The sequence below is a fragment of the Macaca mulatta genome, chromosome 7 (genome assembly GCF_049350105.2).
Source record: "Macaca mulatta isolate MMU2019108-1 chromosome 7, T2T-MMU8v2.0, whole genome shotgun sequence".
Classification (NCBI taxonomy): domain Eukaryota; kingdom Metazoa; phylum Chordata; class Mammalia; order Primates; family Cercopithecidae; genus Macaca; species Macaca mulatta.
Genome location: NC_133412.1, coordinates 180041117 through 180053500, shown reverse-complemented (window position 1 = coordinate 180053500; position 12384 = coordinate 180041117). Strand labels below are relative to the sequence as shown.

The 12384-nt window shown below is 43.4% G+C and overlaps 1 long non-coding RNA gene across 1 annotated transcript; it reads left to right on the top strand.

Moving 5' to 3' along the window:
* The first annotated feature begins 1434 nt into the window (after positions 1–1434).
* Positions 1435–11531, top strand: LOC144330505 (uncharacterized). The gene is made up of 3 exons (XR_013396765.1): positions 1435–1688; positions 8516–8703; positions 8886–11531. It is a non-coding gene; the product is annotated as an uncharacterized LOC144330505 (long non-coding RNA).
* The last annotated feature ends 853 nt before the right edge of the window (positions 11532–12384 follow it).

The window sequence follows — 12384 nt, the reverse complement described above, 5'->3', positions numbered from 1 at the left end:
TGAACTTTTCCACATTCTGTTGTTCCTGAAGTTAGGATGTTTAGGACCAAATTAAGGATGATATTTTATGACTGAATTCCAGCACTCCCTCTCCCCTGGAGACAGCGCATAACCACGATTCTGCAGGTGGAGACAAAGTTGAGGTTTTTTCTTCCTCAGCATAGGAAATGAGCTCTAAGTGGAGGGTTGGGCAGAAGCTTCCCACCTTCCCAACACTTTGGTTATGGTGGAGTGGAACCTCTGCCGAAGGACAGAATTAGAAATCAGGGACCCAATGTTTCCAGTGGCACTGGACCCAGGGCAGAGCCTCCATCCATGAATGGGGCTCCATGGAAGAAGTGAGTCTCTGGCTCTCAGTAGCTCTTGTCCAGAACTGAGCCTCAGCATCACGTGCTGTGGGCAGGGTCAGAGGGCCAATGTCCTGGCCCCTGGGGAAGAGTTTCCTCTGGTGGGAGCTGGTAGAAGGTGTCCTGTCTTCTTGGCTGCATCTTCTGTAGTGGAGGTTACAATACATCATGCTGAGCTGGAATGTGGAAGGAAGTAGGAGCATCTTAGATAAAATATAATGACTGACCTTACTGAGTTTTCTAGATTTTCCTGAATAAATGTTTCTTCACTTGCTGTATGCTGTCAGAGCCTTTCCAAACCCTGTAATTTTCCAAAATAATTTTCACTGGTCTCATGAGGGCATGGATTCATTGAGCCCCTCATGCTGTCAAAGAGAAATAAAACTTTTTTCACTTTTTAGAGAACATCCATGGGCTATAAAATAATGGGTTCGCTTTTCCTCCAACACTTTACAGACAACATCACTTTTCCTCTTGCTTGTAAGGTTTTAGCCAGAAGAATGCTGTCATCATCTTTTCTGTTCTTTTGGAAGGAATTTCTATTTGTCTTTGATTTTCAGCATGTATTTCTATTTGTCTTTGATTTTCAGCAGTTTTAATAAGATTTACCTAAGTGTGTATGTGTGTGTCGAGGGGTGTTATCATGCTGTTTTGTGTTCTCTGAGATACATGGATTCATTGTTTATTCTGTCTCCATTTTTGTGAAAACAATTAGAAAGAAAATCTGTATAATCCTAGAAATGAGCCTCCCTGATGTGAGTGGAGAACCACGTGGGGGCGCTCAGAACCCACTGGGCACAAGAGCCAGCCTCAGGGCAGGTGCAGATGGGGGTTAAGGTCTGGTTTCCTGTCACCCCTGTTGGCTTCCTCTCCATAAAACAGATTCCTCTGGGGCACTTCTCTGAATTCTTTATCCTGCTCTTCCTAGGAAGTCTCTGAAGAAGAAGGATTTGTCATAACAAGAGAAAAACTTTCTCACATGCACCAAAGGCAGAGTCACCTACAGTCATTTACTCCTGTTTCTCAACATTAATAAGCTATCAATGCTTCTGAAGTTAATCAGTTAAATCTATAAAGATGCTGTGTTTAAGTCAGCATTGCAGCCCAGCTCAACAGAACTCCAAGAGCCAGTCAGCCAGCAGCAGGCAGGATAACGTGCACGCTGGGCACTGGGGCAGAGGGAGTTAGCATCCAGTGCAAGAGAAGAAAGGCCGCGTGGTGGTCACTGTCAGGACTCCAAGCCCACAGTTCCAATTGTAGGTGATCCCTGGCAAAGGAAGAGAGACCCCACCAATGTTTAGTGTGGATGTCGAGTCTGATGCTTCCACACTCACACCCCAGGTGAATATAAAAAGTTTTATTAACTCTACTTTTGGGGTGTCTGCTGAGAGCAGCACAGGCTTCTCAAGAAATTACAAACTGGAATTTCCTCATTAGAGCAGGAAGGGAGGCTGGCTCAGGGCTTTCTAATGATTTCGTGGTGGGGTCAGGGGCTGTGTTTCTACTCAGGAGAAGGAGCTTGCATGATTCAGCCTCACACTGGCATCAGAAAGGGAACTTCCATGATTTCTTAACTAGATTTACCACATGCAGAGAACAAGGAGGAGGAAGAATAAACCTTAATTCATTAGCATTGAGGCACCAAAAATAGGACCTGACACTTTATTCTCCCTAGCAGCTTAAGAAAATGAGTGAAAAAGAGAAATAAGATTCCACTATGTGTGAAAAGCAAACAGGTTTAAAGAAAATAAAAATTTTATTACTGTAAGCACATAATAAAAAGAGAAGAAGGAACGAGACAGGCAGAGCTGCTGAATCAATGCCCTGTGTGGGGCCTTTTCATTATCCACAGTCATCAGTTTATTCTGAAGGTCTCAGGTCAGCTTCCTGCTTCAAAATATCACAGTCCCTTACAGTACATGTGAAAATGCTTGGTTTGTCGTTCTTCACTAAAGTAGCCTTATAATTAGATAAACTTCTGAATTTAATCTCCAATTATGTTAAATACAAAACAAAACACAATCTACAATTTAGGAAAGTGAGAGTTTATTTTTTATCAAGGGTTATAGCCATCCCGTATGCTGGAAAGCATAGCTTTGGTAAAGATGAGAGAAAGGCACTCCCACGAAGAAGGTGTTGGGCAGAAGCTTTACGCTGAAGGGTTTGGTTAAACAGACACAATCGACAGGTTATAGGAGGGGCTATGGATGTTCATGGAGGTGGTCCTGACATATGTATACTGAACACACATGCATGTAACTTATGACCCCTATTTACTTACTAGTGAAGACTTAGCATTTAAATTCATTAGTCAGGCCCTATGTGCCAAAAGCAGAAGCAGAGACACAAAGGCACTCAGTGTGCAGCCTCTGTAAATGGCCAGAGCCAGGCCACGGTCAGTGGTCTCTGATCAGGAGAAAGGTCCTGATATGAGTCTAGTGTTCAATCAAAGCTGGGATTATGGCTTGTGGAACAGGGGTCAGTTCATCAGGGGATGGGCTGCAATTGTCTTCACAGTGCTTGTCTCAGTGCCCGTGCCTACTGAGCCACTAGAGAAAAAGAATCATCTGTTGGCAGTTAGAACATGGTTTATCTTTCAAGTGTAGGAGTGAGTGGCAAAACCCTTGCCTGACATGGCTTTAGGTCTTGTTTATAATTTGACATCTTATTGCCACAGGGAGTCTGTTCTGTCAGTCTTATGATCTCTATTTTAACATTAGTGTTGGTCATTGCTGTGTAAACCGCAAAGGGGAGTGGGTATAAGAGGTGTGTCTGATCTTGTCATGGCTGGGAACTCAGTTTTAGGCTCCTCTGGAGTCCCTTAGACAAACAGATGGACTATTTAGTCCGTTGGGGCACTTAGGATTTTATTTTTAGTTTACAGTTCATCAATATGAACCCAAGTATTGACATTGTGCAAATTCACTGCTGGGTTGTGGTTGAAATCACCTGGTAAGATTCCTTCCAAAGTAGTTCAAGAGCAGTGTTCCACCCTGATGTTTCTTCCAATAGATATAATTCCCTGTTTTAATGTCATTAGAGGCTATTGAAAAGATGTAGGAAAATGGTAGCTTTAATCTGTTGATGAATGGAGTGTGTAAAATACAGTCATCACTTTCAATACTTTGTCATGTGTGCATGTACTAGGAAGAGGAGAGCACTGGGGGTAAATTTCTAAGTGTATGTGCCTTCCAGCTACCAAACCATAGGCTAATAACTGAAGTCTCCCTGAGGGACTTGACTATAATGCTCTGATGCTAGGGGGAGAGAACGTTTGGCCAAGTAAGTTCAAGATTTTCTTAAGGTTTTGACAATGTTAGTTCAAGGATGACAATTTTCTTCAACGTCTTCAGAAGATAGTGGATGGGATAGATGCTGAGTTATATGAGTAATGCTGATGACTTCTGAGTTTAGATAGTATTATAAACAAGACTGTTTGGTGTGATGATCCACTACAATACGTATTCTTTTAGTTGTTTTGCCATTTCAGTTTCCTTTAGGATTTTACTTTCTAGGTTACATTTGTCAGGTTCCTAAAATGTAGCCGTGCATCTGAAATTTATTCTTTTGTTGAGAATTTTTACATGTTCCAGAAGATGTGAGAAGCTTCTTTGTATGAAGAGTATCCCAAAGTCAGGCACTCCTCTAAAACATGTACTTAATCCTTGCTTTGGCTTATTGACGAGCTCTGTTGACCACAATAACTTCTGTCACGTGGGCTGACTTTACATCAGGTGGAAGAACACACTCTGAACGCACTACTCATTTGAGTGCATAACCTCCAGTTTTGTTACTGACGTATGATTCATCAGAGATGAAATTAGATCAAGGATTTCCATGGGAATCTAATCTAAAAGATGTAAACAAACTTTCCTAGTTTAGATAACATTGCTGTGAGCTCACTGCTCGTATTCAGCCAAGTCTCCTGGCTATCACACTGAATCCACACTAACTTTGACCTAACAGTTAGCACTTGTTCTAATGTTCAGATATGTTATTTTTTTTTAATGTCTCTAGATTATGAAGTGTGGCTATTTTAGCCAAGTGTGAAGGAAAGATAACTGACTATAAATGAGAAAAAGCACAACCTAATGATATGAAAGTCAGGACATGAGTGTCTTCAGGCTTGTCTATTTCAAGAGTTCATGTACCCAGGGGATTTGTTTTCTCAACTTTACACAGAGCAACACCCAAAATGTCCATATCCCCTCCCATTGACTCTTATCATCTGTTGCTATGGCAGTTTGCTTAGAATTTTGATCTCTAGCTCCACCCAATTTGCTGCAAAAACAGGATTTCATTCTTTTTTACAGCTGCATAGTATTGCACCGTGTATAGGTACCAGGTTTTTTATCCAGTCTATAACCGATGGGCATATAGGTTGATCCCATGTCTGTAGTACTGTGAACTGTGCAGTGAAACACACATGAGTGGATGTGTCTTTTTGTTACAATAATTTTTCTTGGGCATATACCCAGTAATGAGATTGCTGAGGGGAATCGTAGCTCTGCTTTAATTTATTCATGAAATCTCCAGACTGACTGCCACAGTGCTTGGAGCAAGTTACATTTTCACCAAAAGTATGTAAGTGTTCCCTTTTCTCTATAGCTTTGCCTGCATCTGTTAATTTCTGATCTTTTAGTGATAGTAATTCTGACAGGTGTCAGATAGTATCTCCTTTGGTTTTGATTTGCACTTATCTCACAATTGATGATGCTGTGCATTTTTATATGTTACTTATTCACTTGTATGTCAGTGTTTGAGAAGCTTCTGTGCATGTCCTTTCCCCATTTTTAATAGGGTTATCTAGTTTATACTGATGATTTAAGTTCCCTACAGGTTACCATGTTACACACACTAAGATAACCAGTATTCAAAAATGAATAGAAAAACATAATCACTTGTAGGCAAAGACATATTGAATTTGGAATGGTCATGGTTGCTGGTTGGTATTGAAATGGGACAGCTACTTTGGAAAATGGTCTTCATGGAAAACCTCATACAAAAATGTACCTGGTGTCACCACTCACAGTAGTTAAATGGAGAATACAGCTCAAGTGCCCATCGACTGCCACAGGGATGAAGACGTTGCGCTGTGTCTGTGCGTCTCTAACCCACAGGGATGAAGATGCTACAGTGTGTCAGTGTGTCTGTAACCCACAGGGATGAAGACGCTGCAGTGTGTCCGTGTGTCTGTAACCCACAGGGATGAAGACGCTGTGGTGTGTCTGTGTGTCTGTAACCCACAGGGATGAAGATGCTGCAGTGTGTCTGTGTGTCTGTAACCCACAGGGATGAAGACGCTGCAGTGTGTCTGTGTGTCTGTAACCCACACGGGTGAAGATGCTGTGGTGTGTCTGTGTGTCTGTAACCCACAGGGATGAAGACGCTGCAGTGTGTCTGTGTGTCTGTAACCCACACGGGTGAAGATGCTGTGGTGTGTCTGTGTGTCTGTAACCCACACGGGTGAAGATACTGTGGTGTGTCTGTGTGTTTGTAACCCACAGGGATGAAGACGCTGCAGTGTGTCTGTGTGTCTGTAACCCACACGGGTGAAGATACTGTGGTGTGTCTGTGTGTCTGTAACCCACACGGGTGAAGATGCTGTGGTGTGTCTGTGTGTCTGTAACCCACACGGGTGAAGATGCTGTGGTGTGTCTGTGTGGCTGTAACCCACACGGGTGAAGATGCTGTGGTGTGTCTATGTGTCTGTAACCCACAGGGATGAAGATGCTGCAGTGTGTCCGTGTGTCTGTAACCCACAGGGATGAAGACGCTGCAGTGTGTCTGTGTGTCTGTAACCCACACGGGTGAAGATGCTGTGGTGTGTCTGTGTGGCTGTAACCCACACGGGTGAAGATGCTGCGGTGTGTCTGTGTGTCTGTAACCCACAGGGATGAAGACGCTGCAGTGTGTCCGTGTGTCTGTAACCCACAGGGATGAAGACGCTGCGGTGTGTCTGTGTGGCTGTAACCCACACGGGTGAAGACGCTGCGGTGTGTCTGTGTGGCTGTAACCCACACGGGTGAAGACGCTGTGGTGTGTCTGTGTGTCTGTAACCCACAGGGATGAAGACGCTGCGGTGTGTCTGTGTGGCTGTAACCCACACGGGTGAAGACGCTGTGGTGTGTCAGTGTGTCTGTAACCCACACGGGTGAAGATGCTGTGGTGTGTCTGTGTGTCTGTAACCCACACGGGTGAACATGCTGTGGTGTGTCTGTGTGGCTGTAACCCAGCTTTAAAGAGGAGTGAAGCACTGACATAGGCTGCAACTTGGATGAACTTTGAAAACATTGACTGAGTGAACTGAGGTAGACACAGAAGTCCGCATCCCAAATTGTCTCATGGATATGAAGTATGGAGAGCAGGAAATCCCCAAGAGACGGATCTTAGGAGGTGAGTGGAGGGGAAACAGAGAGTGACTGCTTAATGGAAGTGAGGTTTCCTTTTTGGTGAACAAAATGTTCCAAAACCAAATAGTGGTGATACTTGCACAGCATTGCGAATATGTAAAGTATCACTGGCTATACACATACCGAGGGCTAAAATGGTAAATTTTATGTTATGTGTATCTTAACACAATAAAAATGAGTGCCACATTTTGTTTAGTGAATCAACAACAATAACATCTCGGTTTAAACGCTGGATTCCCCAACAGAACCAGGACTTCCTCCTGGAGCAGGTCCATCAGCCCCCAGGGAAGGGACTGGAGTGGGTCAGGTGCACAGGTTATGAAGGGAGCACAAATTTCAACCCACTCCTCGAGAGTCCAGTCACCACCTCCAGATCTATGTTCAAAAACAGGTCTTCCTATGGCTGAGCTACGGGAGCAACAAGCACACATCCATGTTTGTTTGTTTGTTTTTCAGAGAGAGTCTTGCTGTGTCACCCAGGCTGGAGTGCAGTGGGACAATCTTGGCTCAATACAACCTCCACATCATGGGTTCAAGCGATTATCCAGCCTCAGCCTCCAAGAAGCTGGGACTGCAGGCAACCATCACCACACTTGGCTAATTTTTGTATTTTTGGTAGAGATGGGTTTTCACTATGCTGGCCAGGCTGGTCTTGAACTCCTGACCTTGTGATCCACCTGCCTTGGCCTCCAAAAGTGCTGGGATTTCAGGTGTGAGCCACTGTGCCCAGCCACAAACAAGTATTTTAAGCAAAAGACACAATGAGGAGACATCAGTGTGAGCCCACACACAAACCTTCCTGTGGGGGTTTACAGGACAGCAAACGGTGCTGAGGACAGAAGCCAGCACCCTGGAACCAGCAGGGAAACCCAGGGGGCACATAGCACTGCATGAGGTCTCAGGACCACTGTGGGGCTCAGTGGTCAGGCAGGCTCAAGGGTCATCCTCAGAGCAGGTGTAGCAGGTGGGGAAAGGCCTGAAAACAGGTTTTAGTGTCACCTTCTCATTCCACCACTAGACATGACATCTATTCTAATGCATATGAGTGTTTATGTGTTTAGAGAATAACATTTATATTATGAATCTATAGCCATATGTGGGTGCATCAAGTTACCCTCTTCAACCTATGTGGACTCTGTTCATTAGGAATCAGTCCATGCATTTGAGGACCTCACGAATTAATACTTACGTAGAATCACTTTATTTTCAGTCTCCTTTCCTCCCTCTTTCTTTCTTTCTCTCTCACACATTGACATACGCACGGGGTGCCGTAAGGTTAATTACCTGAGGTATTACAGAATATTGATTCATTTGCAACTTGACCACTTTAGCTGCTGTTCACGTTGCTATAAGATCTAGAACATGTTTCTCAGCTGTGTACTCCTCTAAGCTGAGGAGCAGCTTTATTTCAAATACACAGAAACTCAAATCAATCCAAATACCAATCAGCACCTTTATCAGTAAACAAATTGTGGAAAAGTCTATTTCTATTTGCCAATAGAATCTGGCTGGTATTATAAACAGCTTTGCCAAAATATGTGCGTTAGTGTTGGTCTTCAGAGAAGCACATTCTATGACTGGATTAAGTTTGTGTACAGTTTCCTAAGGAACCCGTCCATGCTTTTGAGAGGAAATTGCAGAGGGAGTGGAAGGAGACTGGGGAATCTGAAGGCATGTGAGGGAAGTCAGTCCCTGAGTGAAGGAGAGAGGGAGGAGGACTGGGAGGAACTTTCTTAAACTTCTGTGCTGTTCTAGAAGGTCCAGCAAGGGCACTGAGTCAGAGTTGTGTCAAAGTTTCCCATCGGGGACCCAGTGACTCCCAGCAGTGGCTCTGCTCAGATCAGCGCAGAGCTCGTTCTTCTCCTGAGAGTGGAGCCCAGGACGGGGCTCCAGCACCAGCCATGGCATGGAAGACAGAGTGCAGCCCCGGGCACCTGGGTCAGGTGTGTTGTGCTCCCTGAAGGTGGAGGGAGGGAGGTGCTGACTCAGGGCCCACACGGTGTGGGTTCTATACAGAACACAGGCTTTTAATTCATTTCTGTGGATGACATAGAAACAAACATGCAGTCTGTAAACAATGGTGATTTCTAATTTGTCCCAATTGCTTTATTCCTTGATTCCACAGAATGACCTGGAACAGAATTGCCTTTCTCAAGTGGAATTGTGATGTGTTGAGGATGTGTGATCCCCCCTTTCATTGTTTTCCTCCATGTGCAGAGATCCTGAGTAGAATACAGCTGACTCTCCTTCTGCACTGTTCCTCTCCTCCCCACAGGAAGAGCAGATAATTACCTGAGGCTGACTCTGAGGTGGGTCTGTCCTGTGCACCTTGGAGCCTGCAGAGACCCCCGGTTGCAGATTCATGGAGTCAGGTGTTTGTGCCTGTGGGAACCTCGAGCTGTTCTTTTGTCAGTGAACACTGCTTAGAACTAATTGTGGGTTCAGAATTAGGACACCCCCTGAGCTATCACACCTCAGCTCATTCTGCCACTCACAAGCTCCAGAAATTCAGGAAATGGTTGAATTTACATTTTTGTGCCGAATTGTTCTCATTTCACTCAGTTGTGAGTTTGTTCAGCAGAAAGTGCCACCATTGATGGGTCTCCACCTGATGTAGCTCATTTGCCTCCACAGAAGTTAGGAGGCTCCTGAAACTTCTTATCCCCCCCTCTCTCTGATCTTCATGTGAAATTCCATTTTACCTGGAATTCCGGTGTGTTGGTTTAGCCAGATTTCCCATCCTCCATGTCTGATTTTCCTGGGTGTCTGATCAGGTTCCTTGCCCTTCACCGTACCTCGGTGACGTCGAATCACCTTGGCCCAACATCAACAAGAATCCTGGCAGGTTGGTTTAAGGAGATTTGGCCACGCCCCTGATGTTTCCGCTTAGTAATTTTCCATCTTCCGGACCCTACCCTGCTGCTTGGTTGTAAATCCTCACGTTCCCATTCTGCATTTGGAGTTCAGCTGAATCTCTCTCCCCACAGCAAAACACCATTGCCCCGGTCCCTACACCTACTATGAGGACCCTGGATAAAGTCTTACTGTGCTGAAACAAGTGTCTTTACTTGATATTTTTTCTTTGATAAATCTACCTTTACTGCTTCCTAATTGCTCAGGGAACCTCAAAAAAATAAGTGCGATGATCCATTTTACTATAATGTGTGTATGTGTGAGTTTCATTTTCCATGTGTGGTGTCCAGAAGTCCTGAGAACAAACACTTTTGCTTCTCTGTCCAATTCTTTGCTTCCGAAACCTGGGAGTCATCCCAACATGGGTAAATAGGCCATTTGTTTTTCTTTTTACTGTTTAGGGACCGACATGTTTCACTTACCCTGAAGCTTCATGAACACATTGATGAAAGGCAGATAGAGGACTTGTTTGGAAATGCCAGATTTATGGTAGACTGAACCACCCACATGTGTCTGGAGGTCTTCTTAGGATTCTAAGAACAGGATGTTTTTTCCACCACAGGACAAGGATGAGAACCTCTGATCTGTGATGATAAAGGACAGGCAGGGCCATCTGAGGACAAGGATGGGCTGCTGTCTTGTCCGGGGTGTTCTCTCCTAGCAACGCCTCCATCTCCTTCCTCACTCTGTGGTATTTGTCAGATGGGAAACATGCCTAGAATTTATCTCTGACAAACGGATGGAAGCCCAGGCTGGAGGCATTTGACAGCTTTTTTCTGAACCTGCTTCTTTAAGGAATGCCCAGATCCCTTGCTCTCGTTCCTGGTTCCTAACACCTTTAGCTCTCTTTCCCTCCCGCACCCATCCACTGCCTATTTACCGCCCCTTCCCCACACCCTTCACTCTAGCACCATTTTCTTGGGCTTCTGGGAAACACAACAGCTTTGGTTCAACTCACAGCTCAGGCACACTCATGGGTCCCTCCAGAGCCTCTCAACTTTCCTCCTACAGTCCCTCAGCTCCTCCCTGTGGTCCTAACTCGGCCATCTCTACCCTCTCTGCTGAGCCTAACCATCCACAATCCATCCCATCGGGATTTGTGTACAGCAGTGGGTTAACTCAGCAGGCCTGAATTGGTCAAACCCTGCGCGTTCCTAAAAAAGTAAATAACTAAAAAAATTAAAAGAAAACTTTTCTTCATTAATGGCTCTCTCTTACCTCCTGGAATGAGGTGTCCAAGTCCATAAAATATTCCACCTGATAGCAGTGTCTGTGGATGTCTGCAGCCTTGGAACATGCGGTACGAGTTTAATCACGAGTTTATATATAGTGTATTTGCGAGGGTAAGTGTATATATATATGCACATATACATATACAACATGTTTTCCTTATCTAATCATAATAAATAGACACTAAGTTTCGTACCATATATGTGCTACTCTGAATAACACAACAATAAAAATAAATGCAGGCATCTGTCTAATATAAAATTTATTTTCCTTTGAGCCAATACCAAGTAGTGGAGTTGCGGAATCAAATATTAGTTCGATTATTAGTTCTCTGAGAAGTTTCCATACTGTTTTCCATATAGCTTGTACGAATTTACATTTTCTCCAACAGTGTATATACACTACTGTTTCTCTGTATCCTCACCAACATCTGTTTTTTGTTCAATTTAGTTTTTATTTTTAACGTTTTAATAATAGCTAGTCTGACTGGTTCAATATGGTTTCTCATTGTGACTTTAAATTGCATTTCTGTGATGATTAATGCCATTGATTGCTTTTTCATATGCTGGTGGATGATTTTTATGTCCTGTTTTGAAAAATAAATGTCTGTTATTTGCTCACTTTAAAATGTGGTTGTTTGTGTTTTCTTGTGTTGTTTTTGTTTCTTGCACGTTCCAAATATTAGCTCTTTGTCAGACGTAGTGTTTACAAATATTTTTCATCATTCTGTAGGTTTTCTGTTAACTTTGTTAATTTTTTATTTTGCTGAGCACATGCTTTGCCTCTTATTTGTATGAAGCCTAAATTGTCTATTTTGGTTTAGTTCTGTTTACTTTTAAGGTCGTGGTCATGAATTCTTTGCCTAGGACAATGTCCAGAAAAACATCTCCTAGGATTTCACCTACAACCTTCAGACTCTCAGGTCTCCCAGTTAAGTCTTTTATAGGTTTTGGCTTAACTTTTGCACATAGTGAGAGATATGGGTCCAGTTTTATTCTTCTTCAAATAGCCTTTCAGTTTTTCCCGCACTATTTATTGAACAAGGTGACCTTTTCCCAGGATATGCTTTTTGTCTAGTTGGTCAGTCAGTTGGCTGCAGGCTTGTGACTTTATTTCTGGAATGTCTATCCTGTTCCACGTATCTATGGTTCTCTGCTTGTTACGTGTGTATAAAAATAGTACTGTCTTTTGTATGTTTTTTCCATCATTTTAAAACTTTGCTGAATTAATACATCAACCCTAGGAGTCTTTCTAAAGAATATTAGTTTTTTAAGTATAAAATCATATTATCAGCAAACACAAAATAATTTGACTTTCTCTTTTCCAATTTGGGTGTCTTTATTTCTTTCTCCTGCCTGACTACTCTGGCCAGGATTTCAAGTTCTATATTGATTAAGTGGTGAAAGTAGGCATCCTTGACATGTTCTGAGTCTTAGGAGGAATGCTTTCAACATATTCCTATTCAGTATAATGTTGTGTGT